At 42.7% G+C, this 25,150-nt stretch overlaps 1 long non-coding RNA gene across 1 annotated transcript; it reads right to left on the reverse strand.

Annotated features, from left to right (window-relative positions):
* Positions 1-583: 583 nt before the first annotated feature.
* LOC118968156 (uncharacterized) lies at positions 584-19,716 on the reverse strand. Its single transcript, XR_012130835.1, has 5 exons — positions 19,327-19,716; positions 18,511-18,609; positions 2,608-4,015; positions 1,820-1,872; positions 584-1,408 (listed from the first exon to the last, which is right to left on the reverse strand). It is a non-coding gene; the product is annotated as an uncharacterized lncRNA (long non-coding RNA).
* Positions 19,717-25,150: the final 5,434 nt, after the last annotated feature.

A 25,150-nucleotide genomic window follows, 5' to 3' on the forward strand; every position in this document is an offset into this window, starting at 1 on the left:
TTTCCAAGTCTTCTACCTTTCCAGGTGACATTACCTTAGCTTTGATCTGCAGACATGACATCATCTACAGGGTGTGCCCAGTGCCAAACTACTGCATTCTTTTGACCAGAACGGTGGTTTTGTGCAGCCTCACAGTTACCGGCTAAATAGCTTTGGAGCTGGCCTGCGTCTTCACAAACAGGTCAGAGCAGATTTGAGTTACACAACTCCTGCAGATGGAGCCTCTTCCCCCGTGACCGGCTGGAGAGTTTACATTTGTCAATTACTTCCTTCAGAGCCTGGCTCAAGATTCATTTCCTCCAAGACTCCCTCTCTGGCAAACTCACCTCACTCAGCCCTTCCCTTCCACCACATCTGCTTATTACTCATCTAATACTCTTTGTTCTGCTTTGCCACGTACCCTTACGTTTCACCTCGTGATCGTTCTCTAAATTTTTACTTTATCCTTCAGCTAAATTAAACTTGCCTTGAAAGTAAGGCCTGTCAGCTACTGCTTTTGTGTACTCCTGTAGCCCTAAGTACAGTGCGACTCATACAATGGTTTACTAATAAAAGAGGAATGTTTTGTGGTTGTTGGGTTGGGATTCTGCCTTTGCCTTCTGTTTTCGAAAACCACTCACGGCTTCAACATCCCGGGATTTCCCCAGTCTGCTCTGGTGATAGCATGTCACCCTGGCCTATTCCTCTCTGCTCTAACCCCGGAAATCTGTCACAAGTTTCTCTCCTAATATCTCATGGACTTGGTTTTTCAAAGACTGGATTGTCCACAGTCGAGAAGGAGGGGTGAGAAGGCAGGGAAGCGTGATGTTCACGCGCAGAATGGTATTAGGTGGACAGCAGAGGATCCGAGAAGGCGTGGGCGCAAACCTGGAAGAGCTGTGGGGAACAGTCGGGGGAGGAGTGGCTGGGATAGGACAGCACGGAGCTTAAACTCTTCCCAGGAGGCTCAGGTGGGGAGGCGCAGGGGAAATTCAGAGCAAAAGTGTTCAGAATCAATGCTGATCTGAAGACTAGTCAGAGGTACAGCAAAAGCATCTCTGAAATAAAGACACAAGGCCTCACACATTCCTCGGGGATACGTGACAGTTTGCTGCGGGAAATATGAAGCCCCAGGATGAACAAGGCACTATTTCTGGAATGTCTATTTTACTAAACAATTTAGACTCTTTTGATTGCAAGTTAACTAGCCTTCGCAAACCCACCCCTCCTCCCCCTTTTTTGAAGGGGTCACATGACTGGAAAGCCTGTGAAGCTGCAGGGACGGCTGGATACAGGTACTCCAGTTACGCTGTCAGAACTCTTCGCTGTCTTTCCATCTTGCTGCTCTCCTTGGCCTTATTCGGTGTTCAGGCTTTCTCCAAGTTGCAATTGATTGCTGGCAACTCCAGATCCTTACTTAGAAAAACGTCTCAAAAAAAAAAAGAAAAGACTACAGTTGGGCCCTGCTTAAGACACATGCCAGTGGAGAACCATGGTATGGCTTGTCCCTGTCAACAGCCTGGCCCTCTGACCAGGAATCAGGGCCATTATGAATGACAGCCCAGTGGCAACAGTGCAGCAAGGGACTCTGATTTCCTCCAAGGAAATGGTGCTTGCAGACAAAGCATCCTGTTCATAACACTTAGTGGTAAGTAACTTAAAACATTTTTTTCAGTGCAAATAAACCTACTTCGGATTACCAATAGGGTTCGGGGTATACGGTTTTCTTTTTTTCTACTGATCATGGAACTTTGATGAAACAGTTGAGGAACACTGATTAATATACACAGATTTGTGAACCCATAGCTACTGTGTGGGAATTGGGTGTGATTGTACTTACCACACTGGGTGGTGGTGCCTTTCAGAGGGAAGCCTGACACTTGTTTCTGGATGCTGTAAAAATTAAATGGTGTGTGTTTTCCACTTGATGGACAGTGTCAGTTTCTTTGCTCCATGGCCCCGACAGACCTAAATGATCATTTTGTGGGCAGCTGCAATAAGAGCCAGTCACTGGTGTTGCCACCCGTCTTCACCCCAGTGGGGTGGACACCCTAGAAAGTGATATGAGGGTAGGAGAAAGGAATGGAGAAGCCACAGGAAAATGTGAAATATGAAAGAAAATTGGCAGGGAGGAGCACATCACTGTGGTCAGCGCACAAGGTATCTTATGGCTCCGACCTGGCTTGCACATGCTTGACCCACCTAGCAACCAGCCTACCATGGTTCATGCTCCCCACAAAAGGCAAAGCCATAACAGAGGAGAAGCACATCTGCCAGTGGCCTGTCTGACCATGCCTTCGCCCTGCCACCTCTCATACAGGACTAGCAGGCTTGCAGCGGCCTGCACCTGCGGTCCCTCTGCTGCTGGTGCTCTCTGGCTCCTGCTGGTGTGGCTGCTGGAAGCATCTGGCACTTTTCTCCCGGAGTGGCCTTCAGCCAGGGACTGGCCGGAGCTGAAGAAGTGCCCCAGCTGCCCATCCCTCCGATGGGATTTCTCTGGGGTGTGCTCTGCATTGGCTCACAGACTTGCCCAGTGGGATTAAGGTCCCGTTGCTCATGGTAGTAGCTGGCTTGGTAACACATCCTTGACTGCTTTTCCTCCCTGGTATTACCCACTCCCACACTTACACCACTTAAACTACTTGCACTTGAATCCTGGTGAAGGCAGCTAAGCCCAAATGGAGCATTTGGATGAAGTCTTCGAATCTTTCCTTAGACTCAGGAAGGCTTTCTGTGGCTTTGGATAAGAATAGTAGGCCTATAATGTAAATATCGACTAATGTCTCTGTGGAGTCATTTGTTTATTAACCCTTATGTTATTAGAGCTATTCTGAGGTTAGGGAACTACCTAGAGAGAGAATAAGAGCCCATCACACCTCTGTTGGTTAGTCATTGTTGCATAACAATAGTAATCCATGCATTATTACAGTCCATGCATCAGGCATTTAGGGATCGGCTGATCTAGACTGAGCTCACTCATCCTGGGCAGTCAGCCGGGGTTTCTTTAGGCAGAGTTTAGCAAGGCAACTCTGATCCATGTGGCCCTCCCCGCACCCCACGGACTAGCCAGCCAGCCTGGGCACATTCTTCTGTTGGAATGACAGAGGTGGAGGCGTGACTTGTTCAGTCCAACTGAACAAGTGCTTTTTAAAGCCTCTATTTGCATCATATGTGTGAATGTTCCTTCAGCTCGAGTAAATCAGATGGCCAAACTCAGAGTCAAAGGGTAGGAAAATCTATTCTTTCCCTTTTGAGGGCTAGGGTGGCGGCTGTCCATAAAGTCACATGGTAAGGGCCACGGAGAGAGCGAAGGATGAGGAATGAGGCCAGATCTACTCAACACCTAAACATTTGTCCTTATAAGTCTCCACCTTTCTATGCGTCTATCCCTGGGAAAATTCTGTAGGAAACACATGGCTGTCATCAACTTTTGTAAATTACACTCTGTCTTGCCCCTCTTCCTTAGGAAGGACTTCCACATTTTCTCTCATACAGTTTTTATCATTTAAAATGGATCCAATAAAGGTACCTATCTGAACTTGCCTTAGTACTGAACTCATGAATTTGCAGTGAAATACGTATTTCAATAGCTGGAGCATGAAGGGAATAACCAATTAGCCTGAGCACTGCTTCAAGATGACGCACATGTTTCTGAAAGTGTCTAATGGAAGGATTCCTTTTCATGATTCAGACAGTCTTACTTCTTCAACTTGACACGGACCATCCTCAGGCCTCCCCCAGGTGTGCTGAAATCGCAGTGACAAGGAAACACCTCTCAGCAGTATTCATGCTAGTCCGTTTTTGTGTTCTCTGTCCATCAGAAAGGGGTGGGGGGAGTTTTATGATTCATTGTTTTTCAAGGATGCTGCTTCCTCTGCACTTTTGCAAGTTGTTTTGGATAGGATTTTCTCCTTGTTTATACACTGCCCACTAAAGTTCTTTTTATATCCCAGGTTTGTGTGTTTACAGGCCCATCAAACTTCATACTATTTTCTGCTCTTCCATTGTGTTTGGTGCTTTGAAACTGACCTCATACCTGAAAGAGAAAGAAAATGTATGGAGACTCAGCCAGTGCCATTAAAAACAGTTACACTGTCTGACCCATCCCTCTGATGACAACCTTTTGTGATAGTTCTATTTCCTTAGATCTGCTCTTTGGGATTGCCTTTGGCCATTTCTGAAGTGGTAGGTTTCTGGGGTTCTCTAGGGAATTGTCCTATTATCTGTGGGAACAAGGGAAGGAATTTTACAGTATTTCTGCTACAGTGAAACATTTGCCTTGAGGCCAGATTCAAAAATAGCAGCTGGAAGGACATTTGGAAAGGGGGGGTGGGGAGCATGCAAGAGAGGTGGAGAGGGAGAGCTTTTCACATTTGGATGAAAACACTAGCTGCAAGGCAAACTGAGACAGGGCTGGCATCTCCTACCCTTGAAATGATCCCAAACTCAATTCTCAGGCTTGGCTCGCAAAGCCAGTGATTTCAGTGCCGGGAGTGCTGGCTGGGGTCAGCGCACTGCTCTTGGCAGTGAACAGTGAGCACCAAGATTCCTGGATGTTGGCCAGCAGCACCGGCCTCTCTTCTTCCACACCAAGAGGCGCAGAAAGACTGCGGCTCCTAACACAGCAAATTAGCGTCCAAAATGTAAACCAGTTTCCTGGAGTAACTAGAAATTAAGTGACTAATTCCAGCCCTTTGAAAACTTGGGAAAGAGATGCTCAACCTTTACCAATAAGCGTCATTGCAATAAAGGATATAAACTCTAGAAGGTCTGAGCAAGAGCTTAAGAGAAATAAAAGAATGTAAACTAGGAATAGAAATATTGACATAATCATGATATAAGCGAGATTGTGGCAGCCAGTCTGCAAAGATGGCCTCCAGTAAACTGTGTCTCTCAGTGCTAGTTTTTATGCCTTTGTGAAATTCCCTTCCTTGAATCTGGACTTCCTTGTGACTTTCTTGTGATTATTAGCATATGGCTTAAATGACACTGTGGAACTTCTAAGGCTAGCTCATAAGGAGCCTGCAACTTCCGTTTGGGTCTACTAGAGAAAAGGAGCTACTCTCTTGGGACACTTCCTCTCAAACCCAGTGACCAAGCTGTGAAAAGCCCAAGCCACAGGGAGAGTCCACGTGCAGGCATTCTAGTTAACAGCCCTGCTGTACTCCCTGCTGACAGCCAGCATCAACTATGACTTCAGATGACTCCAGCCCCAGCTGCTATTTGGCTGTAACCACATGAGATATCTCAAGAAAAACTGCCCAGTTGAGACCACTGAACACACAAAACATGAGATAATAAGTTGCTGTTTTTAAGCCATTAAATTCCGTGGTTTGTAATCCAGCAATAGGTAACTGGTACAGAAATTATGCAGGTACATCAATTGGATCCATCGATTGACGGATCAGTTGCATGGCTTTTTATGTATTCATTTATTCACGTACTCAATAAGTATCTGTTGAACATACATGTGCCAAGCACTGTGCTTGTCTCTGGGAATACAGTGGTGAACAAATTATGATCCGTACCTCCAAGGAACTTACAGTCTAGTGGGTCATGGTGAGGAGATGACAAAAAATAAGCAAACATATAAACAATATTAATATTATAAATTATGTAAAGTTTTATAATAAAAAAAAAAAGACCATGGTGCTAAGCCAGAATAAGAGAGGGCCAGACTGAACCTAGCCTGGGTAATCAGGAAAGGCCCTCTGAGGCAACAGATTTTAAGCAGATATCTGAAATATGAGAAGGAGCCAGCCATACTCAGGGTAGAGGTAGACAAAAAGTTTCCTAGAATAAAGGAACAGTAAGGACCCTCAGAAGGAAGGGGCTTGGGGTATTGGATGAGCTGAGGGAAAGCATGCTTGGGTCGGAGGAATTCTAGTGGGGAGAGGCCGGAGAGGGAGACCTGGGCCACAGTGGGCAGGCTTATAGGCCATGGGAGGAGTTTGGATTTTCTTCTACATGCGTGGGAAACTGTTAAAGCTTTTAAACAGAGGAGTGACAAGATCTACTTTACATTTTAAAAAGGACACTCAGGCAGCCTAATGGATAACAGATTGGAAGGGGGCAAGAAGGGAATCAGGGGGGCCTTCATCCCGGTGAGATGATGGCGGCCTCTGGCACTCCTGAACCCTGCGATGGGGTTCTGAGAGGCACTAGGCTGCAGCTGCCTCCGCTGTGTTGTGGGGGTCACTGCTCCTCAAACAGCCCCGTAGCTTTCGTCATAAGGCAGTTGCTGCATGGAGTATATGTCTGATTGATGACAAATGCCATAGGCTCATAAATTCACACCCAGACAAAGAACCTCTAAAATGTTTCAGCCCTGCAAATGCTACCCTTCTTCTGGCTTCACAGATGAACCACGCTTACAGCTAACCCACCCCAGAGAGAATATATGTCAAGGAGTGCTCACCAAGGCTGCCCCCCATACCCACCTCTCTCCAGCACACCCTCATCTTATGCAGGCTCCCACTCCAGAGGTGGCTGTGGGTGAGGGGCTGTAGGAATATCAACATCCCCACCCCCACCCCCACTCCCTAGACAGCAGCAAATCCTGCATTTTGGGGATGCTTGATGTCTGATGTGCCAATCCATCTGGTTGTCCAGATTTACTGCCTGGGTAAAGCTGTCTTTCCTGACCAAATTGCCCATTGTTATCAGCATATACTGGGTCCTTGTGCCATTGTTAAATTAGTTGTGAATAAAAGGGAACCAGAGTGACTAAAGCCTGCAGTTTCCATAGGCGAGAGAAAATCTGTCAATAGTCATTTTCCCCCAGGATTGCCATTACAAAGGTATTTAGGTCTGCATGTTCAGCTTTCCCCTGACTTTCTCAGGATTTATAGACTGTACTTTCATAGATACTGCCAGTCACATTTCCGACAAAACGTTTTTACATATAGCCAACAAGGTGTGTATGTGAACTGAACTGAGCCTTCTGGGGAATATCCCATTATCTATCCTCAGCCCCCTGCAAATCTGCTTCTCCCACGTCTTCTCCCTGACTGCCTGCTGCAGTTGTAGGAGTCAGCCTTGACCCCTTCCTTCCCTCTTCTTCCCTACCACTAACTGAATCTCTCTCCATAACATTCACCTCTCTCCTTTTGTCTACTAACCTGGGCCAGGATGCCGACAGCAGCATCCTCTCCAGTGCCCACATCTCCCTCCCATCCAATGTCTGCGCAGCATCCTCTCCAATGCTCATATCTCCTTCCCATCCAATGTCTGCAGCCTTGTTCTTAGCTCCCCAGGCCCCTCACACCCTGCCCCACCTCATCCTCTATGCAGCAGCTATGCTGATGGCCTGTTAAAGCCTCAAGTATGCTTTCTCCCAACTCTGGGCTTTCCTGAATACCAAGGAGCCTGCAAACAAGGATCTGCTGGCAGGCTGCCTATTTTGTAAATAAAATTCTAATGGAACAAACCCACAGCTCTTCATTTGTGTATTGCTTACAATATATACAACAACACAATATACAATACTCAACAGCAGAATGAAGTAGTTGCAGCAGAGACTATATGCCCTGCAAAGTCTCAAATATTTAGTATCTGACCCTATATGGAAAAACTTTGCTGCCCTTGATATATACGGTTTCTTCTGCCTAGAACTCTCCTCTTATGTCTCTTCACTTCCACACTTCCCCTCCCTTCACCTGGTTATAAACAAAACACCTACTTATCCTTCAGCTCTCAGCCTAGTGATAACTTCTTCCAGGAAGTACTCCCTGATAGCACCCACCCTGGTGTGAGTTTCCCTAGCCCTCTGTTACTGTATCACAACAATCACAATGGCCTGCGTTTGTCTCCTTCTGGACTATAAGTTTCTTAACGACAGAGATTGGTCTATCTTATTGGCCTGCTTCTCCATTTGTGGGCCCTGGGGCAAGAACATAAAATCCCATGTACCATTTGTCTAAATATTTAAGCATTAAGCACTATATTATAAATTAAAAGCTAACAAGGTTTATACTTTTACCCTGACAAGGATAAAAGTATACATCTTTCGTATGAAGTAAAAAAAAAATGCAGAACTATGATTTTGATATGATTAAAAGTTGGCAAAATATAAGACAATTATTATTGCGAATGTCTGAGTGTTCCACTAATAGACTGATGTTTAGATGAGTAATGAAAATGACATACAATTGAAGAACTATTGTATATTTATTTTACAAATTCTATTTTCTTGTCTTCATTTTGACAAAACCACTAGTTATGCTATTAAAATCTAGATTTTCACATGTTTGTTCACCTGCTTATAATAATCTAAAGTATTACAAATAATACTGTACTAAAATTATATCAAACTTATGTTATTTTCATCAAAAAAGTAAAATAAGAAAAACATGATTTTTTCTTCTAAATTATTCAGAACTACATATTAAAATTAAAAGGCAAAGTACGTATAATTAATGAATACCAAATTTTTTAATCAAATGGTCTCAAGCTAAAATTTAAATTTAGTGAAATCTTATTTTATACATAAATAAAAGGATTCCAATTCTAGTGTGCAATGTCTATTACTTGACAGGTAAAGAATTGGTATCCTGCTTCACATGCTATATCTAGACCTACATATGCAAAAATATAATGTGAATTGTTTAATATAGTTATTGTCATAATATTTCATAAGTACCCTTGCAACTATGAATTGAAAGAATCCTAAGAGAAGCAAGAAAATGGACCCTCAGTCCCACCGAGAAATCATATTTAGTTTTGCAACAATTTATTGCATTCATACTGAAAGGAAGGATCTGACAACTTATTTAATTTGCCTTTTTCTCTTACCTAAGCCCTTCTACTGTTGAAATCTTCCCCACATGCCAAAGAAGTGTCTTCCTCCACATCAGTGTTGGCGAAACACAAAAATCTTTGTGGCATTCTGACACAGTCACCTTTAGCGTTGAGGACATACCACCAAGGATGTACTATAGTGTTTCTTTCCCCTGGCCCAGAAACGGTGCAAACTGCAAGAGTGGTTTATAGAGTTACAGGTCATGCTGTGCCAATGCCCAGGTGACAGAGGCACCAGGTATTCTCTAATAAACTGTTTTTGTGTGTATTTGTAATATGCATCGCTGTCTAAAGTTAGGTGTCCACAGTAGTGGCCCCTCTTACTTGAATGTAAGAACAATATGGCTACTCTTGTCCACTGCTGTATCCCTACTTCTTACCATAGAATTTGGCACATGGTAGGTGCTCAGTAAATGTTGGCTTGGGTAGGCTGTGAAGGATTTTTATTCTTTTGGACCAGTGAGGCACTATGTATAAATTAACATTAGAGCATAGCCATACACCAGAGCAGGGGTGGGCAAACCTTTTCTGTAAAGGGCCAGATAGTAAGCAGTGCAGGCTTCGTGAGCTATATGGTCTGTTGCAAATACTCAACTCTGCTGTTATAGTGCAAAGCAGCCACAGACAATACATAGACAACAAGTAAGTGTGACCCTACTCCAATAAGTCTTTATAAAAACAGGGGGCAGGTCAGATTTGGCCAATGGATCATCAGTCACCAACCCCTAGAGTACAGAAGGAAAGGGAAGTGCTGATGGAGAGGAGGAGGCAGAGCAGAAGGTATTTAGGAGGTGGGACTGCTAAGTGACAGGAGCTGATGACTGCTAAGGGCCTTACCACCTCACTCATTGATCCCCTTTGTAATTCTGGCATGCCAGCCGAAGCCTGAGCTGACCCTGTGCCAAAAGAAGCTTCAGGCGTCCTTGAGGCGGCTCTCTTCATCTGGGCTGCTCCTCCTCCTTGGCTTCCCTGGCTTGTCACCCTGTTGGTCTTTCTGTAGGTATGTCCAGTTTTCTGTTTAGCTGGTTTTCCAGCTTGTTCATGCTTCAGAATCCCCCAGGGAGTTCATGCGAAGACCCCTGTTTGTACTCTATCCCAGTGTATCAGTCCGCTTGGGCTGCCATACCACACACACACACTGGGTGCCTTAAACAGCAGAATTTCCTCATAGTTCTGGAGGCTGGAAGTCCAAGATCAAGGTACTGTCAGACTTGGCTCGTCTTCGTTTGCAAATGTCCACCACCTTGCGGGGTCCTCTTCCTGAGTGTACGCAGGAGCTCAGGGGTCTCCTCTTCTTAGGAGGACACCAGTTACAGCAGATTAGGGCCCCACCCTTAGACCTCATTGAACTTTGATCTCCTCCTTGAGGCCTTATCTCCAAGTATAGTCACAGGGACTTAGGGCTTCAACATATGAATCTGTGGGAAACACAATTTAGTCCTGTGATATTGTGATTTTATAATAAGAAATACATATTTGGTCTTCACCACTCTGCCTGGCACATAGCTCCTAAAACCCCTGTAAAGGAGCACCTTTTGTTGAAATATTTAGTTTTGGCCTCAGTTCCTAAAATAGCTTCAGAGCATAAAGGTGAAATGGGTGTCTTTTGTTATTTATGACAAGCCTCTTTCAACCACTGGGAGTTTATGTTAATGAAGTGACTTTTGGAAAACCCCAAGGAGGGGGGCTGGTTGCCAGGGAAACCAACCTGATTAGAGGGTTGGAACTTTCAGTCCCCACATCTCTACCTCCCAGCCCGCTCTGGGGAGGGGAGAGGGATTGGAGATTGAGTTCAGTCACCAATGGCCAACAATTTCATCAATCATGCCTGTGTAATGAGAACTCCATAAAAACCCAGAAGGAACAACTTTGCATCCACTATCTTCAGTGTCAGAATGGAGTTAAAACTGTAGGACATTCGGCTAATATCAAAGAACTGCTCAATGTGTGGAAAACCTACACATCAGATGTCAGAAGCTAAGTAGTGTTGTACAATATTGAGAGTAGAGCTACAGGAGGTGTGTTTTTCCTTTAAAAGTCCACAACACCAGGGTTTTGTTTTAACTGGTTTCATCTGGGGTCCAGGGACCCAGAAAATTCCAATGCTCAGCGTGGTTGAGAGCCACTTGCATTTGATTTCCTGGTTCTGATCTTTTCCCAACTGTGTCACCTCTCCAGGACAAATCCAGTCAATAGCTCACCATCTCTGTGCTTGGTTGAGCTCTCCTCTGATCAGCCCCTGCTTCAAGGGGAGGAGAATCGGACAGTATGTATGTACAAGGCAAGAAACTAGAGGAAGGAAACCCCTGGGTTTCTGCTTGGTGGTGGCAGGGCCATTCTCACCTTGGGAACCATGAGGGGAAGCAGGTGTACCGAAGAAGGCGATGTGTTTGGCTCTGTCATGCTGACTTTGAGATGCCTGTGTGGCCATCACACGTTGCTGTTGAGAAGTCTGGAACTAAGATGCTAGGTCTTGGCTAGAAATCAACATTTTAGTCCTCATCAGCAAAGAGCTGGGAGTTAAATGCATGGAAGTGGACGAGTGGGGAAAGAAGGTCTGAAATGGAAACATGAAGATTTTTAGCACTTGAGAGAGGTAGAGAAAGGGTCTCCAGTGAACAAGACTAGCAAAGGGCCTGTGAGTTCTTTGGAAAACTAGAGGAGGGAAGAGAAAAGATAAGTCAATTGTAAAATCCAACCAACAAACTAGGTTTAAAAAAAGTCTTAAGCACCTCCTGGATTTGACAATTAGCAGGCATTGGCAAACATCATGAGATGTGATGGGCCCTATGGATACGCTCGGTCTGTCCCTGCTCCAGGCCCGGGGAGGCTGACCTGTGTGGGCAACACCAGTGGATTTCCTGGCCCTCTGGCTTCAGGCCAGGGTTGGCCAAAGGGGAATACTGACAGGAAATCAGAGGGCAGGAGGGAGAGAAAGATCCAGGCATCTCCTTTCTTTGGCTCCCTTGGGGTGGGCCACCAGGGCTGGCTGCCTTCCCTGAGGAAGGCCACCACTCCTGCTGGGGGCCCTCTCCACACAGTACTCTCCAGGCTCTGTCCCTGGGAAGGGCCCTTCCCCTTTTCCTGCAGGCCTAGGGTAGTGACAGCTTCCTGTTGTTAGTAGCCCCTAGGGTGCCACACTATTCTTCTGGCTTTCCTGTACCCAGTCAGCATCTTTGTAAAGAGTCCCTAAACTCTCCTCAAATTACCCAATCTGACTGTACCCTTTGTTTCCTGCTGGGATCCTGACTGAGGCCAGACAGATCCGGACTGCAGTGGGTCAGGGGAGGAGATTAGGAAATATACAATATGATTTTTGAAAAGTGCCACAGAAAAGTACAGATCCTATGAAACTGTACTACGAAAATGCAAAAAAGATTTTATCATTTTGCTTTGTATTGTTTTTGAAAAATAAAAGAAACTTGATCTTTATTTTTCTATTTATTTTCCATTACAACCCCTATCTCCTCTCTTAACAGAGGCTACTGTTCTCATGAATTAGGTATGAAACTTTCTGGCCTATTTAAAAAAAAAAAGCTTTATTAGTTTGTGTAGTATGTATATTTTAGAATTTACCTAAATGCTCCATATTGTATATCACTCACACATTTTTCAGAACCATCCATGTTGATATTTATAAAGCTAAACCACTTGTTTTAGCTATTGCATAATATTTCATTTTTATATCTGTTTATTTCCATTAACAGATATTTTTAAGATTCCAGCTTTATAAATACTATAAACAATACTGTAAGAACATTTTTGTACCTTTGTCCTGATAGATGAATATTTCTCCAGGGTATGTACATAGAGAGGGATTTTCTTCTCCTAGGGTTTGTACATTTTTAACTTTGCTTGACATGACTAAATCGATACCTTCTTCAACCTCCCTCAAGTAGTTCTACAAACTCCCATGAACAGCACATGCAAGCTCTCATTTTTTCATTTCATGGTCAACATTTTATGTTGTCAGAGTTTGTAATTTTTGAAAATCTAATGGGTGTAAATATCAATATACAAGAACAGCATACAGTGGTTGCTATTAAACAAAAATGTTTTTGGAGTAGATAATACATGCACATAGTAGAAAATCCAGAAGGTACAAGATCCTGGATAGTTCTTCTCCCACCCCTGTCCCTTAGCCACCTTGTTCTCTGCCCTGTTATCTGTTTCTTGGGCATTCTTCAGGTACATTCTGTACAGTTACATGTGTATGATAAAACATTAAAATTCTTTATATATTGCTTATTTTGTCTCAGTAGATTCCACACAGTTTTATAGACTCAATGTTGTTTTCATCTTACCATTACCATAAACCCTGTTTCCTCGGATCCCACAAACATAGGTTTGGGGGACAACGTGAAGAGCTCCCAATCCCTGAAGTCGAGGACCCGTCACTTCCAAATGTCCTGTCACAACTGCTCTGAGGGGCTTAGGGAGCCTCCGTATCAAATTCTACCCTTCTAGGGTTTCCGATGGGAGCCCATGGACTAGGTCCTTCTAGCTGTCATGATGCAGTTAGGAAAAGAGCCACCCCTCTACATCTTTCAGATAGGAAGGGGTTTAACAGAGGGAATCAGAGGCTTTCCTAAGTCTGGGAAAGCTGCAGTGGGGAGGAGAGGGACGGTAGGGACTCCTTCAGGGGATCTGGCAGCGCACAGTCAGCTCAGCTGCCTGTAGAACCAAAGAGGATTCTCAGAACACCCAGAAGCTGTAGGCAAAATCCCATGTCAGCTATCCATCTGCTGCCGCCCCTACTTCTGCCCATAATAGCCCCCAGAAAACTATGGCTTCTTCTCCTCCCCTGCCTCTCATTAGTGGGGTCCAAGCAGAGCATGTTCTCCTGTGGAAAAAGACAAGCACCCAGAAAGGCAGATACTATACTGAGTATCTAAACATGACATGTGAGATAGGATGTGAGAAAGACTTTGGGACAAAAACAGAAAAGGAAGGAAAAGACCCAGTTCCTATTCTCCAGAAAGCATCATTCATTCAACAAACTTTGAGAGAGACCCTATTATCTGTTCACATTGGAAACCCTAGGAAAGTGGAACATGATGTGGACTCATAGACATGTAGCCAAGGGATAAAAATCTGCATAGGAATGATACATACAAGATAGAGATTACTAATGGGAAGGAGGGAACACAGCTACAGCTTGCAGGTAATATTTTTAAGCTGGATGGAGTATAACACATTTGTGTTTTTTATTTTTACTTCTGTTTTCCTCTGGCTGAAATATTTCATAATTTAAAAATAAGTTTTAAATAAGTTTTAAGAACTAGGCAGGGCTCTGTCCTTGGGGAGCTTACATTTTTAAAAAAATTAAAGTATCATTGATACACAATCTTATGATGGTTTCATATACACAGCACAGTGGTTCAACATTTACCCATATTTTCAAGTCCTCACCCCCTCCACTGCGGTCACTGTCCATCAACGTAGTAAGATGTTATAGAACCATTAACTGTATTCTCCAAGCTGTACTACCAACCCCATGTCCTACCTATATTGTGATTGGGAATTATAGTGCCTCTTAGACCCCTTCTCTCACCCCACCTATCCTTCCCAGACCCTTCCCTTTGGTAACCAGTGGTCCCCTCTCATTGTCTATGAGTCTGCTGCTATTTTGTTCCTTCAGTTTTGCTTTGTTTTTATACTCCACAAATAAGTGAAATCATTTGATACTTGTCTTTCTCTGCCTGGCTCACTTCACTGAGCATAATACCCTCTAGATCCATCCATGTTGTTGCAAATGGGAGGATTTCTTTTCTTTTTATGGCTGAATAGTATTCCATTGTGTACATGTACCACATCTTCTTTTTTTTTAATTTTTATTTTGGTATCATTAATCTACAATTACAGAAAGAACATTATGTTTACTAGGTTCCCCCCTTCACCAAGTCCCCCCCACATACCCCTTCACAGTCACTGTCCATCTGCATAGTAAGATGCTATAAAATCAATACTTGTCTTCTCTGTGTTGCACAGCCCTCCCTGTGTCCCCCACGCACTATACATGCTAATTGTAATGCCCTCTTTCTTTTTCCCCGCCCTTATCCCTCACTTTCCACCCATCGTCCCCAGTCCCTCTCCCTTTGGTAACTATTAGTCCATTCTTGGGTTCTGTACCACATCTTCTTTATCCATTCATCTACTGATGGACACTTAGGTTGCTTCCACTATCTTGGCTATTGTAAATAGTGCTGCAATAAACATAGGGGTGCATATGCCTTTTTGAATCGGGGACCTCGTTTTCTTTGGGTAAATTCCTAGAGTGGAATTACTAGGTCAAATGGTATTTCTATTTTTAGTGTTTTGAGGAACCTCCATATTGCTTTCCACAACAGTTGAACCAATTAATATTCCCACCAACAGCATAGGAAGGTTCTTGGGGAGCTTACATTTTAATGGGAGAGGTATCTCTCTTTCTCTTTATACATACACACGCACACATATGAAATGGACTGAGAATGTCAAAAACGGATACAGGGCTGAGCTACTTTCTTGAGTAGAAAAGCTTCCTGGGAACCAGTCTCTGAGGAGTTAAGCAACTAGATCACGAAGAGAAATTATATGTGAACTCTGCAGCAAGAGATGAATTAGTTTTGGTATAGACTTTCATTTTTAATCAAGGTGAGCATATTTAAAGTCTTCCTTGCTTTGGGTGGGAAAACAGAATAAGGCTAAAGCCCCACCTCATGTTGACTTTATGTGATGCTGCATGCAACAGAACATTCTACAGAACAAAAACGTAAGTGTCGAGGGTGAAAGACAAGAGGTAGAGGACAGGTGTTTTGAGACAGGCCTTGGTGGGCAGGAAACTGGAAAAGAGATAGAGGGTTTAAGCACAGCAAAAAGAAAGGTAAAGAAAAGGAGGGGGAAAGAAGGCAAGCATTCAAAACTCACTGTGGTTAAGACTATATCTTAGGTGTCTTAGGAAGTTAAAAAATAATAACACATGTTCCCTAATCTCAAGGACCATGAAGAAAAATTGCCCAAAGGCTCAGGTTGTCTAGGAAGATACTAAGTGTGCTGTGTGCTTTACACAGCTCGTTTAATTACACACTAACCCTATGAAGGGAAGGCTTCTAAACCCGTATTTCAGGTGAGGAAACAGGCACAGAGCAGTTCTTTAACTTGCTCCCCTCCAGAAAGAAGCAGAGCAGGAGTTGATGTGAATGCCATTCTTAACTGCTGCCCCCTCCAGGCCAGAAAGACTGCAGTGGACAATGGACCTGATGGCCCCTGCAAAAATTTGTCTCTAGAAGGTAGCAGCTGAATTTACTCATTCCTCAGCCCCCTCCCCAGGTCTCACGGGTATAAATCCCAACTCTATACTATTTTTTAAATTGTATTTCCTTCCTCTCCTGCGCTCCTTAATCCCCTTTTCTCTCTCATTCCTGTCCCAAACCCTGCAATCCACCCATACCAGATAGTGAGCTATGCTTTCCATTTTCTAAACTGTCTTCTTTCTTTGGGTGTATGTTTGGAGGAACTGGAATAGATAATCCCTAAAGAGACTTCTCAGACTGCAGTTTTTCCCTATCTGACATTGAGTTGCTTTGTCTGTTCTCATTAGAATGCAAGCCCTGTGAGAATTAGAACCTCATCTTTCTTGTGTTTTGCCATATGCCCAGCACCTAGAATGGTATTACCACATAGCAGGCACTCAATAAATATTTGATAAATTAGTAAAAGATAAAAATCCCTGAAATCTGGGGCCAGTATGATTCAAACTTCTATATAACTTTCCCCAGTTGCCTAATGGACGGCATTGGTACCGTGTGCACTCTTAAAATATGATTCGTGATGATGAAGCATAGATAACAAATCTACCTTGAAAATTTCAGAGAAACAAAGGGACAGAAAAGACCTTCATGTGTGCTTTCATTTTCATGATTTCTGATAAAAATTCTGATGAATCTAACAGTTATACTAACTGCAAACCCTTAAATATGGGTATTTTTTTCTAGGTTTGTGTCCAAACCTTTGAACCAGTCAGTGGCTGACAAGTCGCAGAGGCAAAGCGTTCCCCAGCCCCCAGCCTGTCACGGCGCCCTCCCTTCCCCTTCGGCCCTGTAAACTACAGAAGCAGTAAGTATTTAATTGTTTTGAGAATTCTTCTCTTCCATCAAGAAACAAGTGTCAATAATTCCATGCCCTGAAGAATTTTCCGGGGTTTGAGAGTCTGTATTATGAAACACTTTCAACAAGTGGGTTATAGGCACTTTTCTATCCACTCCGTAGAACTCTAATAGGTTGTGTAATGTCTCACGAAGGGCCTGGATGCTCACACCCACATCTCCAGTCTAAAAACTAGGTTATGAGTAAAATAAAAACACTGCAAAAAAAAAAAAGATCCTCTTGCTTCTTCTAAAGCCCTCAGCTCAATTCATATCGCACAGGCATGGAAATCCAGATCACGTAAAGAGGTCAAGAACCTAAGTAATTATTCAGCCAGTAATGAACCGTAACAGACCCTCCCATTGAAATTGTGGAAATCCTCATTTCCACACTAAAGTCAAGAGAACACAGCCATGACGTCAGCAGGCTAGAAGACTGAAAGGGTGCTTTCCTTATTTACCTGATAGCGCTCGCCCTACTTCATTCAGGACAAAGCAAGCCTGCCACACCTCGGGTTCAGGGAATTTTAGGGTGGAGGAGGGGTAAGATGGAATGGAGAGGCTTTATCTAGTCAAACTAAACATAGTCTGGGAAAGTGCCCAAGTGAAAACAATTGAATACCAAATCATTTTCCCACAAGGCTGGCAGAGCTCTCGATACACTGTTAACTTCAACCACTCTACAAACTCCATAAAGACATCTTTAAGGCCCCACTTTTTTTCCTCCCTCTGGGGAAATGTCTTCACTCCAAGAGGTAAGCCGGAGAAGATACCGTTATCTTCAAAGCACAACAGAAAGCTCCTAGTCCCCCCATAGTGAAATTCCTGTGTTCCACCCTAACCGAGTTTAGGAAACTGATAAGACAGCTGTGAAAATAGAGAGTAAAACGTTCTCTCCCATTCAAGTCAGCTGGCACAGTCTGCACTTTTTTAAAAGAGGCCAGAAGGTTGTCATTTTCCATTTTTTTAAAAAATGGTTACGGACCAAAACAGAGCTAAGCAATCACACTCCCATTGCAGAGTGAATTTGTCTATGCACTAGCTCCTGTGTATGTATGCATTCATTTAAAACTTTGTATCATCAGTATTTTAAAATAGCCACAAAAGTAGAATTCAGCGAACCCCGTGTACTCAATACCCAGCCTCAATGATTATCCACATACATACATTCCTTTCTAGTGTTCTTAAAAAACAAAATTTTGCTGGGAGAATGTGCCTATGTGTCATATAGGCTATAACATTTCATTTGTTATGACATATAATAACCTCTTTATTATATAAAGTTTTTGGGCGAAAGAGTAGAACTTCACAAATTCTGACTAACCTGCTACAATTCTGTCCAAACTGTTGAAAAAGCTGCATTATACAATTATTTAAAAGGCAGTTTTATCACTTCCAAATTAAAGAGTACCACAAAAGCATTGCCAAGGAGAAGTCCTATCAGTTTCTCTTTCATGAACACACACACAAATGGTAACTGTTAAATCATTGATTATCTTTGCATGTAAATAGATGCTTCTTAAGTAATGAAAGATGTATTAGCTCAGGCTGCCATAACAAAACACCATAGACGGTGTGGCTTAAATGACAGAAATTATTTTCTCACAGTTTTGGAGACTGTAAGTCCAAAATCAGGGTGCCAGCCTAGCTGGGTTCCGGTGACAGCTCCCTTCCTGCCCTGGAGATAGCCACTTCTTGCTGAGTCCTGGAAAGGCAGAGAAAGAGCACGAGCAGCTCACTACTACCCCTTCTTACAAGGGCCTTAATCCCATCATGAGGGCCCCCACCCTCATGATCTCTGCTACCCTTATCACCTCCCAAAGGCCCTACCTCCAAATACCATCACATGGGGGGCTGGGGCTTCAACATACGAATTTGGGGAGGACACCACTCAGTCCACAGCAAAAGACATGCTTTTTTCCTTCAGGTTTAACATCCTCTTGTCTTGACAAATCACAATTATGTAGACAATTTTATTTGCCTAGCAAACCCTTTTTATTCATTAGTGCAAATGCAAACTTCAGGCAAGTCCATAACAAAAGTCACAAATTCCATATTAGGAAAATTTTACTGAATACGTTGTCTAGCATATGGAGTAACTATCCAGTCAGTACCTGCCCGACTGCTACTCTTCTCTCTGGGGAAACATTTTTCCCTAAACTAACTGATAAGGGACAAGAAGTGACAATGGGTAGGCAGGCTGAGTCTGCTCCTGGACCCGAGGGAGGAGCCGGCTGGGAAGGGTACAGCGGCTTTCACAACCAACAGGTTAGTTTAGGATTTAGAGAGCTAATTATCAAAGCTTACCTAATAATACTCAATATAAAAGCTAAGCTCTTCTAAAAGTAACCTGGATTGTAACCTCACTTGTGTTTTACTAAAGATCAGTAATTTTTTTATTGACAAAAATTAGGATGCTTACCAAGAGACCTGGAAAAAATCCAGGCCCCCAAAATTCTTCTTGAATTTTCAAGTTGGTAATTCATTATTCTGCTCCTGTCCCGTGGATGCCCAGCTGTTGGTGGCTGAATTCTCCTGCAAAGGCGACCTGGCGGGAGAAGTAAAGTCGTGATCGCAAAGCACTGCTGAGAGCTAGCTGGGGATGCGAAGAGCACCGGTTCTCGCCATAAGGACTCTCGGATGAGAGGCAAGTGCTCTGGGAACTCGAGCCAAACCTTGCGGTCTAGGAGCAGAAAAGAAAAAGTACTTTGTGAACGATATTTGAGTTGCCAACACCTTGAGATTAACTTAAGAATGGTCTGTAACTGCACAGAGAAGACAAGTAATGACTCTATAGCATCTTACTACACTAACAGACAGTGACTGCAATGGGTGGGGGGTGGGGAAGGGGGTAAGGACTTGATAATATGGGTGACTGTTGAAACCACAATGCTGTTTATGTGAAACCTTCATAAGATTGTGTATCAATGATATTTCAATTAAAAAAAAAAAAGGTCTGTAACTGACCACACTGAAATTTTGTCTTGATAGTTTCGTTGGAGGTTGGAAATAAATATTGGAAAATCAGAACGCTTAGGTTGAGAAGTAGCAACCCATTAAATGGAATGCAGCTTATTATTACATATATCCTTATTATTCCTAGTATACTGTATTACTGCTAGGGAGGCTAAGAATATGCGTTTGGGAGTTCAGGAAGTTCTGAGTTCAAATCCTATCTCCAGCTTTTAGTAACTATGTGACCTCGGGGTAATTTCAAAGCCTCCTAATTTTGTTCTTTTGCTTGTGTTTTTTAAATCTGTAAGATAGAGCTAATACTACCTACCTTCACTTATATGGTTGTAAAGAATAAATGATATATGTAAACAGCTTGGTAGAGTGTCTGGTATACAGTAAGAACAAAATGAATGTGACTACTATTATTAGCTTGTCATAACTGCACAATTATAATTAACTAGAGTTGCAAAATCTGAGTAAAAGATTGCTTTACTACTTATCTCAATAGTCAGAAACACCTTCTCAAGGGGAGGCAGATTTTCAAAACTCTTCTCAGTTTTAGTTTGCATGTCTTTGGGGGTATTTTTAAAGGTAGGAAAGCAGTTTTTTGGTACTTAATAGTATCCTTCTTGTTCATACGGTTGTGGTAGCTTATTTGCCACTTACGAGAAGCTGTGTTTTCTTTAAGTCTCACTTTGCAGGAAATAGTGGGAATATTTACCAAGCATTTTTCAGAAATAAGAGGTAAGAAATTCAGCCAAGGTTCTGGGAATACATACACAGTGCCACAGCATAAATAAGGGGTCTCAGTGTAATATACAACACTACTAAAAATAATCGTTTACTCCCCCAGTGGTACAGAAGTTGCCTAGGTTTCTCTGACTATTGGAATCGCAGTGAAAAGAGGAGCTAGCACTGCCTGCAGCCCTGGGGTGTAGCCAGTGAGATGGCCCAGCCCAGATATGCCTCCATTTCTCATTTATGGCGAGGAAAGCAGACTTTGCCTCCATGAGTATGACTCCATCTGCAGATTTCAAGGGGAAAGCTGGGGGCTGAAGTGGGGTGACTAAGTGAGAAGACATGAAGTCTTTGAGTAAAACGTGGTGAAGTGGTAATATGAAAATGACGCTCTTGAGTCCTATTTCCCATCAGTGAAGTGCCTGAGAATAGTTGATCTGATTAAGACAGAGAAAAAATATTCATGTGTCAGAAAATGAGGAGTGTTAAGTTTTGCTCTGTGGTCTTCTTGCTCACTACAAACATTTTCCATGTATTGAGAGCTATGAAGGGGAGGTGGAAGATTCTGTATTTATGAATAGTGTAAATCAATTCTCAAACAGGGGGGTGATTAGAAAATTGTGGAGTGAAATGCTTTGTCAGTGTGAACCTTCCAGCTGCCACAATTGGTATCATAATATATCCCTGGGTAGATATATACTGGTAGAATACACATCCTGGCACCAGAAGTGCTCTAGTTAATCTGGATTTGATAGGATGCTGACAATTACGCAAGCTCAGTGGACCTGGGCCTACGGGTTAACAGGTCATGTGATTAAGCCCTTCATCCTAATGGCTTTCACTGTGTTCCTCAATGGTAGATAATGTAACACCACCTTCTAAAGAAGAATGAAAATTCTCCACTGATCCTTACATTTATTAAATTATCTTTAACATAACGTTATTTTCAAATGTACAAAAATAAAACTAGGTGCAAACTCCTAATATTTATAGTTCTTATAAACTAAAGACTTTTTTTTTTCAGGTTAAGTTTAAACAAAACTCCAGAGCCAATGATATTTAAGTTGACAATACTAATTTAATGAGATGGATGATGTTATTTTGATGAAACTATATAACTGATTACAAAGTAAACACGGTACTGATTGCCAAAGGGCAGGTTCTTTTGATTTTGGTGCATTTATAATGCAATTTTTCTTTATTTGAACTATTAGATTACCTTCATTAATATAGCAGTAATGCATCCTTCACAGAATAAGGCTAACTATTCTTTTCTCCAACTGCAGTTGGAGAATGCTACAGTGAGCCAATCTCATCACAAACACAGTGAACATGAGCAAAATCATGAGGCAGTATTCAGTTATAAAGTGGTCATTTTATTCTTAATGAAAATGTTCTGTGTCTGCACTGTCCAATGTGGTAGCCCCGAGTCACATGTGGTTATTGAGCACTAAAAGGGGACTAGTGTAACCCAGGAACAGAATTTTAAATTAATTTTCATTTGAATAACCACATGTGTCTAGTGGCTACTGGTTGGTCAGTGCAAAATCCCAATTCATGCATTTACTATGGGTTTTTAGAATATCATTAAAATGAAATCACTAGCTGTATGAGGAGGGCAATGTATTTAACCTCTCTAAACCTCACTGCCTTCATCTGTAAATAGGGGATAATGAAATGTAACACATTCAATCACTTAGTGCAAAGCCAGGAACAGAAACAAAACTCAACTCCTAGGGATGCGCATGGGTGATTGGCTGGGAGGAGGGTTTCTGCATCACTACCCCTTCTAGCTCCCCCCCACCCAGCTGTGCTTATTCTTTGAAATATGCAATTGACATTGTCTCCATTTTATATAAAGTGCCCAGTTAAAGGCATCTTTAGACAACATTGCTATTTTTATCAGACAAATTAAGTTAGAACAATGTGTAGCTTTGATTAGTCATCCACCTTCCAATTAGATTGTCTTCCTGAGTCCCTCCTGTATTGAAATTCTGGAGTTGCCAGAATTCTTGAATAACTGTCACAGAAGCATCAAATAGCCATGGTGTTTAGACCTCATTTTTATTTCTCTGGGAAACAGGAAGCCTAAACCCCTTTTAGGTTGTAGTGGAACATTATGAAATTGTCACACTAGTTACTGTCTCAGTTGCTGCTCCTGTTGGGGATGCTTTCCCATTTCCCACCCTACACCCCATTTTCACCTGGCAAACACTTGGTATCATTTTTCAGAATCTGCTCAAGCTTCACTCTTCTATAGAACCTTTCCTGACTCTCCCAGGTAAAACTTCCCTCCTCCATCCTTGCTCTCAACCCTGTACTTTACAGACTTTCAGCATAGCAACCATAAGTTTTCACATTTATTTTACATTTATTCTTGTCTTATGTTATGGACTGAATCGTGTCCCCCCAAAAAGATATACCAAAGTCCTAAATCCCAGAATGTGACCTCATTTGGAAACAGGGTCTTTGTAGATATAGTTAGTTAAGTGGAGATGAAATCACAATGAATAGGGTGGGGCCCTGAATCTATTATGACTGGTGTCCTTATAAGAAAAGGAAAAGAGACAGAGACAAAGACACACAAGAGGAGAAGGTCACGTGATGAGAGGCAGAGGTTGAAGAGCTGCTGCTAAAAGCAAAGGAATGCCCAGGATTGCAGGCAAATCACTGAAGCTAGGCAGAGGCAAGGAAAGGTTCTCCCCTAGAGGCTTCAGAGGGAGCACGGCCCTGCTGACACCTTGATTTCAGGTTTCTAGCCTCCAGAACAGACAATAAATTTCTGTTTTTTTAAGCCACTTGGTTTGTGGTACTTAGTTAGGGAAGCCCTAGGAAACTCACACACCTTACTAAACCATCAGCTCCTTGAGGACCAGGAGGACACAGACCTTGACTGATTTACTGATGTGTCCTTGGCAGACGTCACAGTGTCTGAATCAATGTTGGACGGACATATGAACACACTACCTGCTGCTTTGCCTTAATCTGGTCTCAAATCGAAACTGCCGAAAAATCATTTTACATCCGTTTGGCACTGCTGCATACGGCCACACAGGCTAGGCACTTTCCAGAGTTGTGTGAAGTGTGAGCTTCAATTATTTATTATCGCATAATTTCATCTACATAAGGGAAGTCAGTAGAATTTCCCATGCCATCTGTTAGAAAAATCACTACTATTGTCAGCTTCGGCTCTTGCCCTTGCCAAACAGCAGAAACCATAAATATCCTCTAGATCAAGGATTATAAACCTAATCATGTTTATAAATATAAACTACAGCCTTGGGCCAAACTCCAGCCTGCTGCCTGCTTTTGTAAATAAAGTTTTACTGGAACACAGCCACACCCATTGATTTACATACTGTCTATGGCTGCTTTAGCCCCACAATGAAGAGTTTAATGGTTGTGATGGATGGTGGTTGTGATATAGCCCACAAAGCCTAGAATAGCTACTATCTGGCTCCTTACAGAAAAAGTCTGTGAAGCCCTATTCTAGATAATATAAATTGATAGACATTACCAGAATGTTTTATATTAAGTGGTAAAATCCCACCTTGAAACTGAAACCATTCATTTTATCACACTTTGGAAGATTCTACATGACTACTGTTAACGTCGGCATGCCAGGAAGAAAATTATGTGTAGAAAACAATTTATTTTTTTCTCAAGATGGGAGCCAGGGGTTTAAAAAAAAAAAGTGTATGAGCTTATTTGTGTGCATATGTGAGTACAGGGTGTGGGTGGAGTAAATTCCAAGCAAATAACATATGTAACTTACACAATTAGGTGCTCTAAATAGGGACTTTTTTGAACTGTGTCCAGCTCCCCAAATTGGAGTGAAGTGAGAAATGGAGAAATGAATGGAGATCTATTATGAAGTTCAGGAAGAGAACTGCTATTCCCATGTTTATGAGAAAAGTCCTGCCTGCAGTTTTATGCCTTCTGGAAAGTATTGTGGAAAAAGCTTAGACCTTTCCGAGAGGTTCCTTATGCATCATGTCACGCCTGCCATGTGACCCCATCGTCCTGGCTTTAGCTGACTGGGCCAAGGCTGGATGCCTGATCCAAAAATCAAAGGCTATGTAATGGCCTGGTACAAGGGCTTTGCCCATAAGGGTGACCACTAGCCACGCCAACCATGTGTTCACCCCTGGGGAGCTTAGAGGCTACGAGACAGTGCGTGTATGTATCAATATCAGCAAAAGCAGAAAGAGTACTTGTTACCACAATGACAGGGCAATTGTTATGGAAAGGATAAGAGGAAAACCTGGTCACAAAGTAACACTGTAGCTGAGGGATGTTGCCATTTCCAGGGTTCTGACTGTGCCACTGGGCAGTATCATTAAACACGGCCCAGTTTGTTCCATTTTTGTGTTACTATTTGAGGATGGGTTTAATTCATGTTCAGCTCAGTTTCTATATTTCCTCCCTTCATCCACTCCCTTCCCATCCTCTGTTCTCTTACTTGATTGTCCTTTATCTGCAATTGCCTTGCAAACTCTAACCCTCCACCCACCCAACCACACACTTCACTTCTATACATGGGCTTATGTGTA

Source organism: Manis javanica, chromosome 4, assembly GCF_040802235.1.
Source record: "Manis javanica isolate MJ-LG chromosome 4, MJ_LKY, whole genome shotgun sequence".
Classification (NCBI taxonomy): Eukaryota; Metazoa; Chordata; class Mammalia; order Pholidota; family Manidae; genus Manis; species Manis javanica.